The following is a 22,405-nucleotide window of genomic DNA, read 5'->3' as shown; positions in this document are numbered from 1 at the left end:
TAATGTAATTTTCGTTCAAAATCAGTAAAAAATGCGTAGCCTTTTCCCTCTCTTTGATGGAATGATACTGTTTAAATGTCGATTCTAGCCCCTCAAGCTTTTCTTCAACGGCTTCTAGTTCATTCCATAAAGATGATAGCTTGTTGAAACAAGCCGTGACCATCATATTCCCCTGTTTTAAGTTGCTCAATTCCTGCATGAGCGAAAAAAATTTGGCACGGTCGAGTTTATCGTACATTTCTTTGATATTCTCCCACATCCTTTGAGTGTCTTTTGTGGGTGGAAGTCCGACCGCGACTTTTGGAGATATGCAATTGCCGATCCATGTTCAAACAAGCTGATTGCACTTCCTCCAGTGTCATGCCAGGCGCTCATCTAAAGGAACAACGATGGTTCATCGAGGAATCCATCATTGTCCTTAGTCACTAGCGCGCGGAATTCTTGCAACCACCTGGAGTAGTTTTCGTGCTCGATAAGTTGCTGGCTAATTAACTTTAGTTTAGGTCCGTCGGACGGTGGAAACGAACAGGGGGTCGCTGGATTCTGGCCGTTCGGTGAAGATCGATCCTAGAAATAGCAAAAATCCGAGTGAGAAACCTAGGTAGGGATTCACTCCCATACCTAGATTCGAACCGGTTCCATAATCCGCATTGAAATTGGTCGGGTATGGATTTCCTCCATTGCCCAAACCATTGGATCCATCTGGTTGCCCGCATTTGCTCCACCCGACCCGTCGGTCACGCTTGCCCCGCTTACGGTTGGTGGGCTGCCGTCGGGTTGGCCAGAGGCCCATGTCCCTTGAAAAAATGGCGATGATGCATTCTGGTTAGGCCCAAACAGCCACAGGTTGGGCTGCATTTGAAATAATGGCCACTGGTAAGGATGGCCCGCTATTGGTTGGCCCGGAATGAGCTGAACCAAGTAGGTGACTGAGCTAGAGTATTACGATTTTCTCGAGTTTGAACAGGTTGTTCGTGAGATCTGGCGACATCGACAGAGGAGACAGTGTCCTAGCTTTCTTTGATTTGCGCGGGATCTTCATGCTGCGGATGTTCACCAGAAACTGAAGGCAAATTGTTTGCCATAATGAAAGAGATTTTGATAGAAGGTGATGAGGTGAAGAATGCGGAAGCAACAAAATCCTCTACCGCTCTGATACCATGTAAGAAGATGAAGAAAAAAGTAAAGAGATTGAAGAACTCGAGAATGGAGAGAAGACTTTTGTATATTCTATTTTCTTCAATGAATTGTATTGATGTACATCCTCTGCAATTATAATACAAGAGTATGAATAAACACGGAAATTAAATATCCTACAAATCAATCTATTCTAGATTTAATTCTAATTGATTTGTACAAATCGGATCAGAATCAATTAAATATTTTGTCAAGCTGCATATCTTCCAAACGGCAGTGACTGGCAGAGCTGCGAGCGAGACGAATGGGTGGTGATGGCTGGCCCAGACGGGCAGCGGCATCGACGCGAAGAAGATGAACAGTTTTCCCCCCTTTTTTTTTTTTCTTCTTTTTCCTCCCTGCTGGCCTGCTGCACGTCTCCCTCACGTCTCCCTCTCTCTATTCTTTGTACTTTCTTCAGCCCCCTTTGTTGACTTCGAAGAAAGTAGAAGGAAAACCCAAAGAAAAGAATTTTTCCCTTTTGTTTAGGTTTTTCTTTTACCTCGAAACCGAGAGAAAAAGCCCCCCCCGTAAAACATAAATCGCACCACTTTTTATAGGCGAAGGATTTCTTGTTCGAAAAATGTCGGTGAAGATTTTTTTTTCGCACGCAATATTACTTTTGATACGATTCAAGATTGCAAAAGGATTTTTTCTCAAATTTCAAACTCTGCAAAGATGAGCTCGTAATATTTTTTTGTCAACATATTCTAGAAAAATTTCAAATCTCTATTTTTCACGAGATAATTTTCGATCATTAAAAAAAAGGAGTTTGGGCCAATTTGCTGCCTTTGAAGGCTTAGTTCAGCTTGTCAATTTAAAACTCAGAACCACTAATTCGAACTCATTCGTCACCAACCCAATGCAAATGCAATAATAATAAATAAATGCATCTAAAATTATATGCTATGCAATTAATTAATTTTTTTATAGGAGTTAAAATTAATCCCTTATTTTTTAATGTGATAAATGACTAAATAAATTGCCAAAATTTAGATGTCAACACCGTACCACATTAATTTCAGTTAGTTTTCACGTCATAAAAATTAATGCGGAAACACATCATAGGTCATGACGTCGTCATGAGGATTTAAGATCCGAAGAAAATGAATCGAGACTGTGAGGGCCGAGGTTCCGTCTCGATCATTTGACGAGATGCGCAGCAGGTTCGAACTGAATGAGTGGGCCGATTTACCCTTAAAGGAGACCTTTGACGACCGAGGTTAAGTCAGGTGTTCTGCTAAAAAGTCTACCTCGAGAGACTTTCATCTGACATTCGATGCGCCCTTTGAACACATGAATCGCTCGATGATGCTGTTGGTTCATACTAGATTAGGACGAGATCTTACTGGATAGGTAGAGCCGGAGAGGCAGACAACTGGACGCAAAAAGACGAATGCACCGGCTCCCGCTATCCTTCAGAAGAAGGGGGGTCGCTCCCTGATGGCGTCTTTTTCCAAGGGCGAAGTCCTGGGTCAACATTGGAAATTTGCAGCTGACTTCTTTACGCCTCTTTGCCCTTCTTCAATGGATCCTTCTTAGGTGATCCACGTGCTTTTCGAGTCAGTATGGACTCCATCTAATAATAATGAATGGGGTTCACACTGAAAACAAAAAAAAGCAAAAAAGAAATCATTCTCGCTTCATAAAGATGCATTTAGAAATTGCGCACAAGATCCCCTGTCAAGTGAATGAACCAATTCTATTCAAAACACCACAAGAATGGAGATCAGGTTTTGTAGGACTATAATCCGAGAAGGAGGAGTAGCTGCGGCAAGCTTAAAATTCAAGTTCGCATGCTTAAAATGTTCCGTCAAGAAGACAAAATTTAAGGGAAGAGAACGTGAGGATGAAAAATTTTTCCTTGGAAACTTCTAGTTATCTTGTCTGTTGCACCAATTTTATATAATGCTAAATTGCAGAGAATCATTTATAATGAAGTAACTTAACTTCACTAGTTTTTGCATCTAAAACTCCAGTTTGGAAGAGAGAAAATTAATAGATTTTAAGTTACTTCATTAGGAACGATTCTCTACAAGTTAGCATTTTATAAAATCGATGAGGAAAATTGTTAGAACCCCTGGGCCGGAAAAATAACAGATGAAGCTTTACAAGGATAGGGCTTTGATTTGTCATAAACCTATTACTTGTGTTATTTTAGTCCTAAACCTTTTTAGCAGTGCATGTTTAGTCATTAATCTTTTGATCTAATGCCAATTGAGTTCTTTTTTTACTAATTTTGGCCAGATATTACTGATATAGATGCTAGCCAACTTACATAGCACAAGCGGGCCTAATTCTAACATAGACAACTTTTAATAATATTTTTATAAATTTTTAAATATTTTTATTTAATTTTCAAAAGGTCTAGTGTTTAGAACTTTTCTAACATGTTTCCTTATTGGTTTTATAAAATGCTAACTTGTAGAGAATCGTTTCTAAAAATCTATTAATTTTCTCTCTACAAAAGTGGCGCTTTTGACACAAAAATTACTAAAAAGTCTAGGAAAATACAAATTGCTTATAAAAGCAAGTTTGCTTTCATGATTGTGAAAATAATTTTTATTATAACACCCAGGTAACTTTTAAGTAGCTTTCGATGTAGGAACGACACAAATTGTAGCTTTTCATTTACCATAACATCCATATGTTTACCACTAATTTTATTTCAAATCAAAGTAACTTTTTTATACAAAGTAAATCTCGGCATAGAAAGTAATTATATGTAACATGGTGAGAAACTTTCTAGTCACTCGTAACATTACTTTCTATAAGAAGTAAAAACTTTTATGTGCTTAGTAATTTTTATAATGCTTGCAAATTTTTAATATTGAAAAGCATGAAAAACTAATATGGATAGTAGATGTCCATTTATTCAGAAAAATAAAAATATTTTTTTATTTTAGAAACATATAAAGTTTTAGGGAAAATTCCAAACAAATACCCAAAGTGTCCTTATTTTCTCAAATAAGAGCTTGAAGTGAACCTTATTTCAAATAATGGCCCAAAATACTCATATCAATATCAAAGAAGGACCTAAAGTGATTATACTCATTTCAAATAAGGGCCTAGCCCTACCGACTTGCCAACCAACAAAAAATTCCGACCAATTAGGGGTATTTTCTTCCAAATACAAATTAAATTAAATTAGATTAGATTACAAATTAAAAATTAAAAGAAAAAAGGAAAAAAAAAAAAAAGAAGACGAAAACACTGGTGGGAGGGCGTTCCCTCTCGCCTGTGGCCGCCGCCCCATCACTTGTGGGATGACGGTGAAGGTCGACAAGGTCGCTGGCTCTTAGGTCCGGCTCTTAGGTGAGGGCCAGTCGGCCAAGCCGGCGACCCTGGCCAACCAACCCTCACTAGAGGTTGGAGGGGGTGGCGACCCTCTTCCAAATCTAGGCGAGGGTCACCCACCCTTGCCCAATTTGGGTGAGGGTTGCTAGCCATCACGCAGGCCTGTCAGGCCTCACCTTTGGTTGGCTAAGGTTGCTAGCCCTCCTCGATGCGCCAGTGACCTTGCCAGCCTTCATTGTTGCCCCACTAATGATGGGGTAGCAACCACAGGCTAGAGGGAGCACCCTCGCGCTTGTGTTTGTATATATATATAGTTTTTTTTTTTTTAAAAATAAAAATAGAAAAAATAAAAAAATAAAAAAAATATATATAAAGACAAAATTGCCCTTTACATTTAGTGAATTCATGCCCTTCTTTAAAATTGATATTTATACTTGAGGACCTTATCTAAAATAAGGTCCATTTCAGGTTCTTATTTGAGAAAATAAGGGCAATGCCCTTATTTTAAATAATGTCCATTTCAGGCTATTGTTTGAGAAAATGAGTGCATTTCAGGACTTTATTTGTAATTATTATGTAACGTCTCTCATCTTTTAGTGCAGCCCGATTATTTTGATTAGTAGTATAAACACCTAGAGGGGGGTGAATATGCGCACAAACAATTTGTCTCAAATACAGAAGCAATTTAACAAATTAGTAAGGAAGAGTGAACACATGTCTCTCATCTTGAGCTATTCGCTAGTGCAGCCAAAGTGTAGATGTTCTACCACATCAAGGTCTCTCACAAATATAGACTCTCTTTTGTATACAAGTATTCGCGTTGAATCAACTCGTTTTAGTCCAATCGGTGAGGCCATTCCCGTGGTTCGATCGCTCCTTTGTTCTCCCATCACTCATCTTCAGTCATTGAATCAATCTTGATCAATCGAGCCAAGCCTAAGCCTAATAACCTTTCTTCAAAAGGACTCCGATGAGGATAAACACTTTCACTGAGATTTCTCCAACAATGTTGAGGCCAAGCCTAAGCCTAAGCCAAAAGGACTCTGGTGACGTTCCACCTTCATCTCTCTCCCCCGGCCGCTCGTATGGATACGATGCATTCTTAAGCTTCCGCGGCAAGAACACGAGCAAGATCAGCGGGGGATCGTCACATTCATGGACGACAAGGAGCTCGGGAAGGGCAAGGAGATCACGCTAATGACTCTTGGAGCCATTGGGGAGTCGAGGATCTTGATCGTTGTGTTCTCGGAGGACTATGTGTCCTTCGGCTGGTGTTGGACGAGCTGGTGAGAATCTTTGAGGGCAAGCATACAATGAGGCAGATCGTGTGGCCAGTGTTCTACAAGATGGATCCATTGGACGTGAGGAAGCAAAAGGGGAGGTATGGACAAGCCCTAATCGATCACAAGGAGAGGTTAAAGTCGAACGACGGCGATTCAGAGAAGGTGAAGCTGTGGAGAGAAGCACTAACCAAAGCAGCTTGTTGTGGAATATGGACAAGTGAATCGGATAAAATTAGTTAGAATAAGGAAAGGGAATCAGATACCAGATTTATGTGATTCGGTTCGAATATCGGAACTTATATCTACGGGGAGAGTAGTATGGAATTCCAACTATAAAAATAAGTGATACACTGGAGATTACAATCACTTGAGCGCTCAAATACACTTTAAGTATTTTCTAGTCCCAAATTACATCCAATAACTCACATAGTATTTAGTCCATCACAATTTCTAGTGAAAGATTACTCAAGGAATTAAACAAATTCTACTCACAAGAATTTGATTGGCTAAAAATACTTGATGTATTACAACGAGAAAAATTTCTCTTTGTCGAGAGCTTCTGCCTTTTCTCCAAGAAGGCTCCCACGACTTCTCTCATCCTGCTCTATCTTATTTGTCTTCTGCAGTCCTCCTTTTATTGGAGAAACAAGACAAAAAATGTGAACTCATTCAGGCGCCCACAATCAACACCGACGCCCACCAAAATTCGTGGGCATGCATGCATGCATTTAATGAGGTAGAAAACATGTGCTCATAATCTTTGAAGATAATAAAAAAAAAAGGTTGGACCGCCGTCTTCCAAGATCATGTCCATGACATTCAACTCTTTTAATTAATGATTTAAACGAAAGAAACAAGGAGTTAATGAAAAAAGACAAAACAAGCCCACAACTTTTTACTTTGGCCTTAGTCTTCAACGTCCATTTATGGCCATGCACGCACATCCATGTGCATGCAATTAAAGAGGAAGAGAAAATAGACTTGGGAGGCGTGCACGTCTTTGTCAATTATACACATATGGAGGAAAAAATATTAGGTATGTCGGCAAATAAGAAGAGCTTTGGGAATGCGACACGTGTCGCGGTGAGCCCAAATTATCAAGCGAACTCTTCTCTCTCTTCTGTCCTCTCTCTCTCTTCACTGCATGTGTTCTCTCTCTCCTCTCTCTTCTCTAGCCCCACTTTTCTCTCTCTTCTTCTATTGCATTTCTCTCTCCTAACTCATGCACGTTCTCTCTCCTTTCTCTCCTCTCTCCCCTATACACCTCCCTCTCTCCATCAAAAAGAACCCCAGCATCACCCAACAAACAAAAAGACAAACAAAAACAATCGTCTCTATTCCTATCTAAAGCTCGATCGATTTCCCGTTTCGATTCCAATCACTGGTTTTTTTTTTTGTGGGTTTCTATGCATTTTCGATGCGACCCATTTTAGGTCGCTTTTGTCTTCATCGATGCTAGGAATCAAGGCTTCTAGGAAAGGTGTAGTTGTTGGAGACCGCGAACCAGGTGGAGAACTTCGGGAGTGCCAGGATGTTCGGATCGAACTTGCCCTTGGCTTGCGTGTGAGTGGACCCCACGGCCTTCGAGATGCTCACCCTGTTGGTAGTCAAGGCGGCGGTGACAGCTGCAGCCGAGGAGGCAGGAGTGAGGGCCTTGTTGTGGCATCGCTTGTGCCCGCCGAGAGCTTGGCTGATGGGGAAGCTCTTGTGGCAGATCGAGCACTCATGCACCTTCCCGGACATGCCGGAGGAGGTGCTCGTTGTGGAGGTTGAGGTGGTCGGTTGGTCATCCATGCCTGCGAAGAGAGTGTGCTAGGAAGAGAGAAGAGAGGAGAGAGAGCATGCAAGGAGGCAAAAGAGAGAGAGAGAGAGAGAGAGAGAGAGAGAGAGAGAGAGAAGAGAGAGAGAGAGAGCGTGAAATGGGGACAAAGAGAGAGAGAGAGAGAGAAATGGGGAACATGAAGGAGGTAGAAAGAACATGCAGGAGGTAGAAAGCGCGTGCAGAGAGGAGAGAGAGAGTGGAAAGAAGAGAGAGAAGAGTTCACCTGACAATTTGGGCCCATCGCGACATGTGTCACGTTTTAGAGGCCCTTCTCATTTGCCACGCTGATAAATGAAACGTACCTAATATTTTCTCCATTTGCAGAGGGCCTTCATGCTTTACTTCTTCATTGTCAATTTGTGCCGAACTTTGATCAATAAATGCTCATTGTGTGCATCGAACCTCATATTGAGCTCAAACTCGAGACATAATTTTAACAATCTCCACCTTGACTCGACGTTTGAGCTAAGTCATAATCGCTTTAGTGGACACCTTGCTACTATTCTCCCACAGCCCAAGTGGGCTCAACCACCATAGAGTACTTCCAAGTTCAAGCCGTGCTTGAACTTTCTCATAACCGTGGACCTCATCAAGACACCAACTCCCCTACATAATTAGCTACTCCACAAGAATTTTCTGACATAACCTCTTGTATCACAGATAAAACAAAACCATCATTACTTCCATATTTGACAGAAGGTCGAACACGCACCTTGTCAAATTCAGCAGCTACAGCTATCACGACCTCTCTTTTTCTGTTCGGGGGAAAAGGAAGAGGTTTAGGGGTATTTGCCTAAAGAGGCGGAACAACGGCTCTGGATTAGGTGCAGGCTCTCCCAAGCTCATATCTCACGCGACGTTAGATTTTGTTTTTTAGTTCTTAACAACCTATGTAATTCTAAGAGTCGCCACTAACCTATCAGGGTCGGCTAGAATGTTGTCTTGATTCCTACGCTACCGGAGATTTCTAGGAACATGGACTTGTTTACGCCAATGTTTTTATTAGCACCCTTACGGTACCACTAACTTGGAAGATTATTTATCTAAATGGCCACAAAATCTTAATTACCAATTAAAATATTTATGAAACCACTAAGTGTCCATGCAAATGTTTTTGTAGGTTTTTTTTTTTTAATGTAACATAATTTAGAAAAGAAATTTACACTCAAATTATTGAAAAGAGGTGCAGTAAATAAACATCCAAAAAATTGAAATGACTTAAAAGTAATGCAGAAAAGAAAGACCCGATACAAGTCGGGCAAATAATATTACATGGCCTTGTTATTACACCCCGAGACAGGACCCCCGTGAGCGAAATGTGAATTTAAATATGCATGAAATTACTCTAGATGCATGAAATTACTCTAAATAATTTTAATCTATGCAAAATAGATCATTTACAAAAAATGATTATAGAATATCAAAATAGCATCAAGTTAGGACAACAACTTTATAGAATTAGGAAAATCTCATAAATGTCATTTATGCCCTAATTTGATACTATCTAACATTTTTTTTTTATATTTTTGAAATTTTCAGATTTTTCCTTTTTTATTATTATTTTTAAAAAAATATTAATAATAATTCTTTAAACCGATCTCTCCTAAGATGGAATAACACAGCATATTAATATCACAATAATCAAGCTCAAATTGACCATTTCAAGATCGAAACTTGGTTTGAGCATTTCGTCAAACAAGTGGTGTACATCAACCCACCTTAAGCAACTTCCCCGAGCCGTATTCATGACCTTCAATCTTAACCCATGAGCAATCTTATGAACTAAAGTATCAAGATTATACTAACACATACAAGGAGCAAGATTAAATAGAAATCATAACATAAAACACACAAGAACTAAGTTGAAATCGGTTTCAAATATGTAGGTTTGAGTTGATTTTACAAATCTGGGTTTGAACCCAACTCAAGCAAATAGGTTGCATGCCCATATTCAAGCTCCGACACTCATCACATACGAGATCTAAGGGAAAAATTACTTAATCCGAGTGAAAGTAGGTAACATGGACTTTCAAATGTACCAAACATCACAGAGAATGACCAATCAAACATATCAAAATAACCTCTCCAAGAAGCACACATACAAAGTCCACACTGACCGGCCATAAATCAATGTGGATAGGTTTGGTTTTTGGCCCAAGTTTTAGACGATCTCATAGTTTACACGGAGATTTAAAAACTAAACCGGGCTAACCTATGCATCATTTGTACTCCCATATAACATTAATCAAAGTCATAAAGACAATTAATACACGAAAATGAGGTATAGGAAATCAAACATGCAAGACTCTTGAAGAGATTTCAATACTTAATAAAATTCCAACCTCAAAATCAGTTTTTTGGACTATTTTTCCTCTTGACTTTTCACTATTAAAACATGTTCAAACTAAAACAAAAATACATCTAGGATACTTACCTTGCTTCCTAGTTTCTTTTGTAAGTGGTTCTTGGCCGAGGAAACCAAGAAATTATCCTCGGGGCACGTGGAAGTTGGCTCCTTCAAACTGGAAATGAGATTGCAGAAAAAAGAACTGACAATGAAGGTTTAGTTGACCTCCAAAATTAAACTTCAAGACCTCTTTTGTTGGAAAAAATCAAACCAAACTATATATATTCTAGTTTTTATTACAATCATGGATTTCCTCATTTATCTCTCAATTTTCTCAACAACACTTGCTTTCCCTCACTTGTGACCAACCGGGCTCAACACTTGGAAAAAATTTCGGACTTTCTTGGCCCGCCAGAAGGGTACTGTTTCGGGGGACTTTAGGAGGCCTTTCCAAACTCCATTAGGGACGTACAACCTATGGTTAGAAAGATATTTGAGTGAAGTTTCACTCTCTAATTGAAGGTTTTAGCTAATTTTGGCTAAAAGTTTGTGAAAATTTGACTTTTCTCTACAAGGGTCGGTCAGGAATTTCTGGGTTTTCTTTTATGGGGACGATTGTGAGCTCCCTCCTCTCTGCCTTGTCTCCTACCTTTCCTACCTCAAAAGAGCTTGCTTCATTGATCTTATCCCATGAATTAAGGGATTTTTGGTTGGTCTTTTGTCCACCTACCAAGCCTACCAACTGAGTTAGTTCACCCACTTTTTGACTTAACCAAAATTTTCAACTTTTGCAACTGTTAAGTGTGCGGTTTTGTTGCAATTTTCCCATGCTTTCAGCAGTTTATCCCTGAACAATTTTTTTTCACTTGTACTACCAATAATGGTCTTCCATCATGTGCAACGATCAAGCTAATTGGGCGGCTGAGTGGGATATGGTGGGGCCACTAACATGCTTACTTAGCATCTCTGAATTGAGACTTAACCGTGGGCTGGGTTTTGATAGGTGGTTTGAATCCTTTATTCCATCAATTTGGCTGCTGTTTTTGATCAATTAGCAAGCTCATGTATAGCAATTTAAGATCTTGACCATTTTTCTCAATTATCTCCACCCAATTTTGCGAGATAGTCCCTCAAAGTTGGCCATTCTCTTGCTCGAAAATGTCCAATTCAATGTAATTTGGTCATTTTTGCCCAATTCGATTAATTAAACCTGACCCAAGTTCAATTTCAACTCAATTGGGGGCCAAAATGATAATTTAAGGGCTCGGGTGAAATTTTGCAAAATTTTTGAATTGGTCCCTCAACTTTTGGAAATTGCATTTTGGCCCCAATTTACCATTTTAATTTCAATTTGACCTCCTGGGCTTGGCTAGTCACATTTAGATCATTAGCCCCAACTTTTTTTTTTTTTTATATTTTTAATTTTTTTATAGTAAAAACATCTTCCATTTAAAACACTATATTAAACACCTAGATAATCTATATGTAAGAATTTGACATGAAATATTTTTGTGGAAAAAAAGTTCCCATTTTTTGGAAATGATTTTTGGGCAAAAATTTAGGTGTCAACAACAGCAACCATTGGCTCTACGGACTCCACCTCGCTACAAGCATCATCCATTTATTCTACTAGTACCGAGTACCTCAGGAGTTTCTGGTTGCAACTCTACCTTGAGCTGAACATTGTCTAAATCTGTAGTAACACTGCCATAAACACTCCTAGCCAGAAGTACCGGAGACTCATCAATGGTAACTTATTTGCTGTCAACATGTGAATTTATATCCTAGCACCACAACTGATCACCCTGCTCACCTTGTGCATAGCCATAGAATATGCACATTGCCCTCCTATCGATTTTACCATCACTCACTCGAAAATAACACATGCAAGCAAACATTCTAAAAATAGAATAACCAGCAACGTTACCTGACCACACTTCCTCGAGAGTCCGCCATTCAAAAACAGTCAATGGGGATCTATTCACCAGGTAGCTTACCATACTAAGCACATCAGCTAGGATTCTCATAGCAATACTAGCACTAGAGATCATTTTACGGGCCATCTTTAGTAATGTTCTACTCATGCACTGGTGCGATATTTCACTATGCCCTCTTTCATGTAGAATTTATTTACCAACTCCGAGTATAACTCCATGCTATTGTCAGTCTGCACACGTTTGATCAACTTACCAGTCTCCATCTCAATCAAAGCTCTCGACCGCATGATCTTGACACTAGCATTAAACTTGTGCATCGGCACAAACACCCAGGTCTTCCTCAAGCAGTCGATAGACTCTCGAACAAATGCATCCAACGTCTCCAGGGTGAAACCTGTCACTATCTCACCTTGAAGTTTATATATGCCTCTGTGCTTGATTCATTTCATTATCACTAGAGCACATCGAACAACCTTCATAACTCCACATTCTGAAGAATACCTGCAACTAGCTGAATCTAGGGCACCCAAGCAAATTAAGTTCTTTTTCAATTCTGGAACGTGCCTTATTCTAGTCATTGTTCTCACAATACCATAATGTATTCCGATTTTAACATCACCAACACCCATAATATCGCACTCAATGTTGTTCCTTAATTGGACTTTACCGCTACCCATGCACTGATAAGTGATAAACTAGTTCCTATTTGGTGTAGCGTGAAATGAACAACAATAATCCATTATCCATCCGTCAAATGATGAATCCTCAGTGACAGACAACACACAATCGACACCATCAGAATCATTCTTAGCTACAGCTACAACATCATCTGTAGACTCAACTCTAATTCCCTTACCATTTTCATTTTTAAGCTTAAAACAATCTCTTCTACGATGCCCATTATTGCCACAATTCCAACAGACAACCCTACAAGTCCTAGATTGCTGTTCATGTTCCTGCTAACACGAGTACTAATTCTTTCTCTACTTTCACCTACTAAAGTAGTAGGTACAGGTTCACCAGATTCTTTCTTACAAATGTCTTCACTCAAAATCAAATCACGAACCTTATCATATGTCAAGCTTCTTAACCTAGAGGAATTACTAACAGCGGTAATAGTAGTATTCCAACTATCAGGCAATAAGGATAATAGAATCAACACATGTACCTCATCTTCAAAGTTAATCTCAACCGAACTCAACAAGTTAATGACCTCATTGAATTCGTTGATATGCTGAGCAACTAACGTACCTTCGCCCATTTTTAAGTAAAATAGATGTCACATCAAGTAAACCTTGTTGATCGCAGAGAGTTTTTCGTACATATTTGACAAGGCTTTCATCAGTCTCGCAGTGGTTTTCTCATTCACGATGTTAAATGCAACGTTACGAGCCAATGTCAGCCAAATAACACCCACCGCTTGTCTATCCAGCAATTCCCACTCAACATCCTTCATTGAGTCTGGTTTCTCCCTAGATAAGGGCAAGTGCAAATTTTTTTGGTACAAATAATCTTCAATCTGCATCTTCCAGAAAGCAAAATCATTCCCATCAAATCAGTCAATTCTCACATTTCCTTCTTCCATCATTACCGATTCGCTTCAAGTCAACCAAACCGGGCTCTGATACCACTTGTTGTGGAATATGGACAAGCGAATAAGATAAAATCAATTAGAAGGAAGGAAAGGGAATCGGACACCTCATTTACATGGTTCGCTCCTAATATCGGAACTTATGTTCATGGGGAGAACAGTACGGAATTCCAACTATAGAAACAAGCGATATACTGGAGATTACAATCACTCAAGCGCTCAAATACACTCTCAATATTTCCCAGCCCAAATTACATCCAATAACTTACACAATATTTAGCCCCTCTCAATTTCTAGTGAAACCTCACTCAATGAATTAAACAAATTCTACTCACAAGAATTTAATTGGCTAAAAATACTCGATGTAATTACAACGAGAAAAATTTCTCTTTGCTGAGAGCTTCTGCCTTTTCTCCGGGAAGGCTCCCACGACTTCTCTCGTCCTGCTCTATCTTACTTGTCTTACGCTGTCCTCCTTTTATAGGAGAAACAAGACAAAAAATGTGAACTCATTCAGACGCCCACAATCAGCACCGACGCCTACCAAAATTCATTGGCATGCATGCATGCATTTAATGAGGTAGAAAACATGTGCCCATAATCTTTGAAGATAATAATAATAATAAAAAAAGTTGGGCCGCCGTCTTCCAAGATCATGTCCATGGCATTCAACTCCTTTAATTAATGATTTACCCTTTCTCTCCTTTTGTCGGCTTCAGCTTGATGAAATAGCAAAGGAAAGAAACAAGGAGTTAATAAAAGAAGACAAAACAAGCCCACAACTTTGTACCTTGGCCTTAGTCTTCAACGTCCATTTATGGCCATGCACACACATCCATGTGCATGCAATTAAAGAGGAAGAGAAAATGGACTTGGGAGGCGTGCACATCTTTGACAAATGTACACATGCAGAGGGCCTTCATGCTTTGCTTCTTCATTGTCAATTTGCGCTTGTCAATTTGCGCCGAACTTTGATCAATAAATGCTCCTCCTGTGCATCGAATCTTATATTGAGCTCAAACTCGAGACATAATTTTAACAGCTAACATATTTGGCTGGCATTTGGTCGATGAGTAAGGCTACCATTTAATCCTTTTTGAGGATGCTAACTGTGTGTGTGTGTTTTTTTTTCACAAAATTTGCGTTCTAACTGTTGATTACCGAATTTCACTTGTTTCATTCGCAATAAATTCATGGTGATGCTAATGCATAATAGGGGGAAAAATCAATTTACGCTAATTGGAGGAGGAAAGCTCATGTGTCAATTTTTTTCACAAGCAAGTCATGCATCTGGTCTATTGTGCTTGAGACATTGACCGCGGCTTGAACTTACTGGAGATAAACTTAGTGCTCCTTGCATCAAACGTCTTTGAATTTCCTTTGGTATCCACATTTGGCTTTATGCTTTGAATCTACCAGGCGCGAGTTTAATGTCATTCGGAGCATTGTCAAGAGAGTATGGTCTGAGATGAATCCCAATCAATTACGTATCCCCGAAAGTCTTGTTAGCATGGATTTGCATGTGTCCCCGCATGCATACTTTGCTGGACATGGAATCAAATGAGGTTCGCATGGTCAGAATTACGGACTTGGAGGAATAGGGAAGACAACTATCACCAAAGCTATTTACAATGCTTTTGCCCACAAATTTGAGTGTTGCAGCTTTCTTTCCAATGTTAGAGAAACTTGCGAGAAATCCACGGACGTTGCTTCAAGAGACACTTTTTCCTCAGGTAATGTGGGATGGTGGTCTGAGGTTTGGCAATATCCACAGAGGTTCGACCATGATAAAGGGTAGGCTATCAAAGCTTTGGGTTCTTTTCTTCGAGCTAGAAGCTTACTTGAATGGAAAAGTGCATTAGACAAATTGAAGAGAGTTTTCAACAGAGAAATCTTCAGTGTGCTGAGAATAAGCTTTGATGGCCGAGATGATTATGAGAAGGATATTTTTCTTGACATCGCATGTTTCTTCAAGGGAGAAAGTATAATTTATGTGAGAGATTTTGGATAGTTGTGATCTCTACCTGGATGCTAGAATTGCTTTTTACAAATAAGTCACTCATCACTATTGAATCTAATAGGCTGCAAATGCTTGAAATGATTCTAGAAATGGGAAGAGAAATTGTTCGAAGAGAATCTCCCAAAGTGCCAGGGGAGCGCAGTAGATTGTGGTCCTTTGAGGATGTGCTTCATGTTAGGTAAATTGCAAGAGCACAATATCTACAAATAATAAAGTGATGAGTGAGTATCATTTCTACCAGGATTGTCTCTAATTATCCAATTACTTACCAAAGATGATCAATCCAAAAATTTAACTAACTAATTCAAAAAGGCAAGTAAAAAGTGAACTAAACCAATTAAAGAACTAAAATATAAAAGAGCTGAAACTTAAAAAATTCAAAAGCTAATTAAAATTGCAAATACACCTAATCTAAAGCAAACTGAAAATTAACAAGGCAAATTTCAAGATTTTAACCAAGATCACAAAGCGTTAGAGCATCCAACTTCACTTAATCAATCATAATATTCTCTTAACTTGTCATTCAACAAATTAATTTCCAATTGTGTTGGTGAAATTTCCCTAAGTTAGATTACAAGCCAACTTTGGTCTAATAATCCCTAATTAGGTATGTTAACCCACACTAATGTTCTTGTGGAAGTTCCCGGATTTAATCTAAGTAGTCACAACCTAGATCTACTACCGCAACCACACAAACAATCCAGTATACCTTGATCTAAATTTAATTTATGGTTCAATATCACTAGTGCTCATGCATGCAATCTCCACCCGACATAATGTATATATCAAAAATCATTTAAAAGTTGGTCAAACTTCTAAAAACATTAGTGTCATGATAGAGAACACCACAATAAAACAATTATATTGCATGAACAAGTCATGAAAATCAATTAATAATGGGTAAGATCCAATGTAGTTCTAACAAAAGAAATTTAGAACATAATTAAAGCTAAACTAACAACAAAAATTAAAGATAACATAATACTAAATTAAAAAAAATTCACTCATTTGAGTCGCCAATAGATTTGGGTTTGCCTCCTTCTTCACTCCTTGACACGTGTCAATTCCACTAATAAAATATAAGCATAAAAGCTAACTAAGAAAACCTAAAATCTGGTGGCAACTCCAAGGCTCCCCTCCCATCTCCAATATGTAGCATAATAGGGGTTTATATAGGCTTCCAAAAATCTACTCTAGGTCAGCCTCCCATTAGGTCTTAAAGAGGACTCCTCGGCAAATCAAGAGTTTTTCTTCTTGAGATTCATATCCTTGATTTTCTTTGAACCTAGCCTCAATTATGGTCAAATCCACTGATCTTTGCTTGCTTTTTCTTCAAGATAAGATATTCTTGAAAATATTTAAATATTCTTAAAGATATAAAGATATCCTTAAAAATATTGAAATATCCTTGGAGACATTCAAATATTCTGGACATTATTGAGGCGCGGGGACTACTTTGCAAATTCAGCATAGACTCGGGAAGATTACACATTCCTCACGTCTTCAGCAAATGATGCGCCGATGCCTTATAAATCCAAAAGTTGTGTTTCCTACAAAATTCAATAAAATTACATGAGTAGCACATAAATTCACCCAAAATTCATCAAAACTTAGCAAATATCAAACTTAAATTAGTAAAAGTACTCTATCTAAAATAGAGTTATCACTTCATGGGCTAACATAAGGCATGGTAATAAAATAAATTGTGATATTTTGTTTTTGACAATATATTTGCCCGTTTGGGAGGGTTAAAGCCTTTAAAAAGTTGCTTTAATTGTATACTAAAATAGAATGCATTAATATTTTTTTGTTGAGTGAGAGAATGGCCTGAGCATCGGAAAAGAATCAGTTTTTCCACCTCCCACCCTGAGATCTAAGGTTAGTACTACTGACCTCTCCCCAGAAAGAAAATTATGAAAAAATCTCCTTGAACTTAAAGGATGTGTTTCTTCAATGATTTAGGGTGCTTATAAAACTAATTTGTCAAAGTAAAAGCAAATTCTGAAAGCCAAGAGCAACAAGTATCCAAAGCACACCAAATCTTATATATCATTACTAGTTAAGTCCTTGCATGACCTATACACCTTTGCACTTAAATTGTCTACTGCTCAAGTTGGCTGCTCCTGAAGAAGTATGCTTTAGTGCTCAAGCCTTCACAAACATGAAAAGGCTCAGATTTTTCTTAGCTCGCAATGCATACCATTTAGGTGATCCCATATACTTTCCGGCTGAATTAAGATGGCTGGAATGGCCTGATTACTCTCGACCATTTATGCCATTTAATACAGACCACGGGAAACTTGTACGTCTAGACCTGAGTAAAAGCAGCATCAGAATATTACGGAAGGAATTCAAGGTACGTACTTGCAACATACTCTTCTGTCAAGATAAAATTTAAAACTTCGAAGATCTTGAAAAGCCTACATATATATTAAAATTTAAAACTTCCAAGATCTTGAAAAGCCTACTTATATATGTCATCCATTTGCTGTGCAGTTTTTTAGGTATTTGAGGTCTATTAATTTCAGCCACTGTACAATGCTGAGTGAAAATTCGGATGTGTCATCACTCCCAAATCTTGAGTGTTTGGATCTCCAAGAGTGCACCTATCTTGTTGAGGTTCATCAGTCTCTTGGACATCTTGACAAGCTCGTATATCTGAACATTTTGAACTGCTGCAATCTTAGTTATTTTCCAAGCAGTCTGAAGTCACAATTTTTTAATGTTTGATTCTTAGAGGTTGCTCAAAGCTTTCAAGGTTTCCAAATATTCTTGTACAAATGAAATTTCTTAAAGAACTTGCACTCCATGAGACTGCCATTGAAGAATTACCCTCCTCTATTGCTAATCTAATTGAACCGAAAGAGTTTAATCTAAGGACTACACTGACCTTAAAACCCTTCCTACCTATACACTGCAGCATCTTAAGCGCATTTTAATTGATGGTTGCTCACAACTTAGCAAGTTCCCGGACTGTTTATGGGCATCAAGTGATTATGCCAATTTCCCTCTCCCCTTAGCCCTTCCGAGTGTAATTTACCTGAAGGTGCAAAGATGCAGCTTATCAAATCTTAGTTTCTTGAAAAAATTTCATGCATGTCCTCACCGACAGTTTTAGATCTGTCAAAGAACAAATTTGTCAGCCTTCCTACATGCATCAGTCAATTTGCTAAATTGCAGCAGCTTTGTTGGACACATTGCAAGCAGCTTCGAGAGATTCTAGCTCTCCCACCGAACATAACATATTTACTTGCGAAAGGTTGTGAATCACTTGAAACATGCACGGAATTATCATACATGTTACGTTAAAATCCAAATGAGTCACCTTGGCTTAGATGAATTGACTTCTCCGGCTGTCATAATCTAATTCAGGATCAATGCTCCAGCGTGTTTGTGTCTCAAGTGTAAATGTTCGGCAGGATAGGGATTGCTTGGGGAGACTTGGGTTGACATTTTTCATCTAGGAAGCAAGATCCCAAAGTGGTTCATCCGTCAAAGCACAAGAGGACTCATAAGGTTTCTTGTACCTTCAAAATCATATTGCAACATAGCCAGCTTGGCCTTTTGCGCTATTGTCGGTTCAGCTAATCGAAGGGAAGCTAGTATTTCATTTGAGATCCTATTGTTTGTCAACAATCAAGAAACTTATGGTTGTGTAGATTGTTTTTCCTCATTGGAGTCAGACCACACATGGGTTCTATACATTCCACGGTGAATGATGTGGGGATTGGATGCGAAATTGCTGAATCACTACAATCAAGTTACAATATCGTTTCAAGCATTGGAGGGAACTCTAAGAAGTTGTGGGGTGCATCTGGTGTACAAACAAGCTAAGCAACCAAATGACATGAAGATTGACAAAAGCGTCGATCCTCTAAATTCTAAAATGAACCTGACAAGATCTTGTGTTCAAAGATGCAAAAGGAAGGAAACAGTTTCAGACTCTTAATAAGTAAACCATGATTCACACTTAGCTTCTTGTAATTTAGTGTAGGGAGTTATATTAATACCCTTTTGAGCGGCTTTGATCACGTGTTTCCTCATAGTGAAAATAAACTTGCTGCTGTGTTTTTCTTTACCCTCAGATTATGTGATCATCTTCCATCTTTTCCTCACTGCGAAAGTGCAAGGATGCTCCTATGTAGTCAATATTGCTAAAAAAATTTGTCGACCCATATCAAGGCCAAGCTCAAGAAAGAGAACCCAAAAAACGAAGAAGGGGCTCTAAACAAAGAACTAGAATTTCCAAATTGGCTCAAATCTTTCTGCAAGATTTTGCTTCTGTGAGTTTATGAATACATCAGCCATAAAACCACTCTTGTCAGCCTTTCTATCTCTTGCCCTGTTTTATTCTTGGCTTCAACAAAGGTCAGCGGCTACTGAAGTCATGAGAATGTAGGATGGGCTGTGCAGTCAGTTCACTACATGTTCAGCTACATGGTCCGTGTTTGATTTGGCCTTGTTTCCGACTCACCTTAAGTATAATTGCTCGTATGTTTTAAGCGTAATGTATGGCCCATTAATTCAGACCATATTTTGTTAGCCAAGCCCAAAGTCCAAACCCTCAGCCCAACCCATTTCCTTTCTTCCTTCCACAGATTCGTGCGTGAGTGTGCGAAGCGGTGGACTAAACAAGAAAAAGGAAATAGAAGGGGAGAGATAGAGCTCGTCCGCGAAGAGAAAAGGGGAAAAGAGAAAAAGTTTCGCGCGTAGCCAATTCGGATGTCCCAACAAGCCGAATTAGTTTGCGAATTGCAACACCTTGTGATTATTCAAGCCTATTATATATTTAATCAGAGCAATTTTCGAAGTCAGGTCTTAAATCTGGATCTATTGAAAGTTGAAATGCGAGGTTTGATTGAGGAGCAATTGAATTTTAGATTTATATGTAAACACTAGATAAGAGAGCTGTGGAGCTATAAGGTTTGACGAAAATTGATTCGGGAGTAAAGTTTGATTGGAATGAAATTCTGAACATTTGCATTCAAGTTACGTGAAGCAAATTATACGCGTAACGAATAAAAATGAATTTCTTGGTTAGCGCGTAGAAATCATTTTATTGATGGATAAACCTAGTTCAGTTGACTTGAGTAACCTTCACAAGTCAATTTTCAACTTTCCTCGATGAGTAATAATATCTTTTTTTCGAGTTTGCTAACTCATATTTCAAACGCAATATGAACTAGATATACTATGAGTTATGAAATGGCATATTTATTACATAAAATCTAGATTGAGCATTTATTTGAAGTGGAAAAGCATCTGTTGATTAAAGTTTGAGCTGATTGCCTGTAAATGGTTTACGAAATTTGTTAAGAAAGAATCACAAAAAATTCATGATTAATGAATATGGTTTAAAAAGGTGTTTTTCATATACATTGAATTGTGAAATTATATGATTTGGTTTGTGAATTAGAGTTGATATGGTTTCTGATTTTGGTTGTGGGTTAATGAAGATTGATGTTGATGGATTTGTTTAGTGTCTCTATTATCCCATTTAGGAGTTTGTGGATATGCATACCAGTTTTAGAATATTCTTATGGGCTTGCACGCCCTCACCTAGATTTGGGGTGAGGAGTTGCGGCTCAATCCGCCAGCGACAGCCCTTGGCATAATTTGGGCGAGGCCGTGTAGGCCCTCACCCCACCATCACCAGCCCTTTCTGGCGATGGTGGGGTAGCGGTGGCGAAAGTCGTGGAGGCCCTCATTGATTTCCCTTTTTTATTTAAATTTAGTCTTTTTAATCAAATTTAATAAATATTTATATTAAAAATTAAATTTGGGGTCAAAATGACGTTTTGAGACAAGGATTGCTGAGTAGATATTCTGGCAAGTCACTAGACGGTTTTATTAATAAAATAACAGCACATTGGATTTCTGGGAAATCTTTTGGAGCTGGCATTTAAGTATCCAATTTTATGAAAAAGTGACTTAGGTGTACTTCTTCCTAGAACTCTAAACATCAAAAGTGATGTGGCAATGATTCTTGAATCGCAAGACTTGCAAATTCCTCATTGTTATTGTTGGAAAAAAAATGCCACAAGATACACCAATCGAAGCACAAATAGGGAAGGATAAAAGCAAAATCTAGATCACCCAAAACACAAGATATACATGAAAATCCAATATGGGAAAACCTCGAGAAGAGAGGGATTTCACTTTCTTCAACAAGTACAAGATACAAGCCAAAATCTCAAAAAACCACTTGGTGAGTCACAAGATTTAAAGATCCAAAAAGAAGATAGGAAAAACAAAAGAGGCCAAGGTTTTAAATGTGTTGTTAAGCACATCCTTTTATAATCTTCCTTAAAAAAAAAAAAAAAAAAAACCCTAAAACATATGTGCATAGTCCAAACTTGTGACATCTGGATTTTTCAACGTATTGTGAGACCAAATGCCTAACCATCCAAGACACCATCATCAAGCTGCCGCACTCAGCCTTCAATGAGCCGCGCCACCCAATTCTCCATTCACGGCTACATCTCCACAGCTGGGGCCATTTGCCGCGACGAGTCGCGCAGCAAGAAGCACAACCAGAAGCCCACCTCATCCACTTTCACCGTTTTACCGAATTCAGCCACCTCTTCATCCAGCAGTCAAGAGCTCTGGTGGCCAGAGTAAAAAATAGTGACCGCAACGATTGAAAAATGAGGATTGAGCAAGAGATAAACAAAGCCGCCTCCTCAATCATCGAAATTGCTTGCTGCAACTTTCCTTCGTTCTCTTTTCATGCCACTACAATTCCAGCGCTTTGCCACATCTCCTCTGGGGTCGGCAACAGAGACTAACTCCGTGTCACCTTCCTCAACAGCTCTCTTTAAACGGCGACACCTCAGCAGCAAAGAAACGGTGAAGGCTGAGTTGGAAAAGAGAAGGACAAAACCGCTCGCTTTCTTCCTGCTTTCACACCCAAGTTATTCCTGTTTCTTCCA

This window comes from Eucalyptus grandis, chromosome 3 (genome assembly GCF_016545825.1).
Source record: "Eucalyptus grandis isolate ANBG69807.140 chromosome 3, ASM1654582v1, whole genome shotgun sequence".
Classification (NCBI taxonomy): Eukaryota; Viridiplantae; Streptophyta; class Magnoliopsida; order Myrtales; family Myrtaceae; genus Eucalyptus; species Eucalyptus grandis.
The sequence above is the reverse complement of the archived record's forward strand: the minus strand, read 5'-3'. Positions refer to the sequence as shown.